Source organism: Gekko japonicus, unplaced genomic scaffold, assembly GCF_001447785.1.
Source record: "Gekko japonicus isolate JY-2015 unplaced genomic scaffold, Gekko_japonicus_V1.1 scaffold136, whole genome shotgun sequence".
Lineage (NCBI taxonomy): Eukaryota > Metazoa > Chordata > Lepidosauria > Squamata > Gekkonidae > Gekko > Gekko japonicus.
In genome coordinates, this window is record NW_015177012.1 from 1,768,272 (window position 1) to 1,770,413 (window position 2,142).

The window sequence follows — 2,142 nt, forward strand, 5'->3', positions numbered from 1 at the left end:
AAAGTCAGGGTATGGAATCTTCTTCCACAGCTTGGAAACACAACCCAGGAGAACGGAAACACCATTGTTTGGGAAGAAATGAAGCTGATCGTTTCTGTCTACCTTGGTGGGACTTCACGATTCGTGTGCCTACATGAGGCAGTATAATGATGAACATCTGGATGTCGTAGAAATTGAAGCGATCTGAGTTTACTGATCATCCAGCCAAATTATCACGCACAAGGAGAGCCGACAGAGTCGTTGCCCCTCCTCTATCCAAATAGCAAATCCACGGTTACTTCCGGGTGACACTATAGGAATATCCCCTAACCAGTGTTCCCTCTAAGCTAGCTCACAGTTTTTTAGCCTCTGGCTCACAGATTTTTCTTTTAGCTCAGGAAGGATGGCTCCAGAGCAAAGTAATGTTTGCTCACAACGTTAATGCCAGTAGCTCACAAAGTATAATTTTTGCTCACAAGACTCCACAGCTTAGAAGGAGCATTGCCCCTAGCCTCTGTGGTAAATGCAATAAGGGCACGGGGAAATTCCTAGATGGTTGCTGTGGAGGCCATCTTTCTCCCACTCCCAATCCATTCACATGGATTAATAAATAGATAACAGATGATGAAGAAAAAGAGTTGGATTTACACCGTACCCTCCACTTGGAGTCTCAGAGTAGCTTACCATCTCCTTTCCCCTCCCCTCCCCACAACAGACACCCTGTGAGGTAGGTGGAGCTGAAAGAGCTCTGGGAGAACTGCTCTTGAGAAAACAACTCTGAAAGAACTTGTGACTGACCCAAAGTCACACCAGCAGCTGCATGCGGAGGAGGAGTGGGGAATCAAACCCAGTTCTCCCAGATCAGAGTCTGCGCTCCTAGCCACTACACCAAACTGGCTGTAAGGGCAGGAAGTGACCACGTGCAGGAGGAAAGAGCGAGGAAGAGGGGTTGGTGAAGGTTTTGGGAATCCCAGAAACGTGAAGTTTTCAAGGGGGAGGGAGGAGATTCAAAGACAAGAAGGGAATTGGTACATCCATATCCATAATTTGGTCTTCACAGATGGGTAAATAGATGCTGAAACAAATAACTTAAAAGAAAACACCTTATTTGTGTCTTCTCAGCATGGGCACGTATTGTACAGAATGGATCAGAATCGTGGGAATGGGGCATAAATCAGTGATTTAACATCTCAGCCTGAGACCCCAGAGAGCTGTAAAGAGGGGCTGTGGCTCAGTGGAAGAGCATCTGCTTGGTTCAATCCCCGGCATCTCCAGTTAAAAAGGACCAGGCAGGAGGTGATGGAAAAGACCTCCGCCTGAGACCCTGGAGAGCTGTAAAGAGGGCCTGGTGGCTCAGTGGAAGAGCCTCTGCTTGGCATGCAGAAGGTCCCAGGTTCAATCCCCGGCATCTCCAGTTAAAAGGAGCAGGCAGGAGGTGATGGGGAAAGACCTCCACCTGAGACTCTGGAGAGCTGTAAAGAGGGTCTGTGGTAGAGCGTCTGACAATTGACAAAATTGACCCAGAAGTGACCGTGGATTTTGCTATTTGGACAGAGGAGGGGCAACGACTCTATCAGCTCTCCTTGTGCATGATAATTTGGCTGGATGATCAGTACAGGAGGTCCCAAGTTCAATCCCCGGCCTCTCCAGTTAAAAGGACCAGGCAGGAGGTGATGGGAAAAGACCTCCACCTGTGACCCTGGAGAGCTGTAAAGAGGGGCTGTGGCTCAGTGGTAGAGCATCTGCTTGGAATGCAGAAGGTCCCAGGTTCAATCCCCGGCATCTCCAGTTAAAAAGGACCAGGCAGGAGGTGATGGGAAAAGACCTCCACCTGTGACCCTGGAGAGCTGTAAAGAGGGGCTGTGGCTCAGTGGCAGGGCATCTGCTTGGCATGCAGAAGGTCCCAGGTTCAATCCCCGGCATCTCCAGTTAAAAGGACCAGGCAGGATGTTATGGGAAAGACCTCTGCCTGAGACCCTTGAGAGCCACTGCTGGTCTGAATTGACAATATTGACCTCAATAGACCAATGGACCAACTCAGTAGAAGGCAGCTTCTTGGTGTGTTTGAGCGATCCATAGGTCAGTGGTAGAGCAGCCAATGAAACTGATACGCAGTAGGTTCAGGATGGACAAAAGGAAATACTACTTTACACAGAGAGTGAT

General features: G+C 49.1%; 1 non-coding gene across 1 annotated transcript; it reads left to right on the forward strand.

Annotated features, from left to right (window-relative positions):
• Positions 1-1,695: 1,695 nt before the first annotated feature.
• TRNAS-GGA lies at positions 1,696-1,767 on the forward strand. Its single transcript has one exon. It is a non-coding gene; the product is annotated as a tRNA-Ser (tRNA).
• The last annotated feature ends 375 nt before the right edge of the window (positions 1,768-2,142 follow it).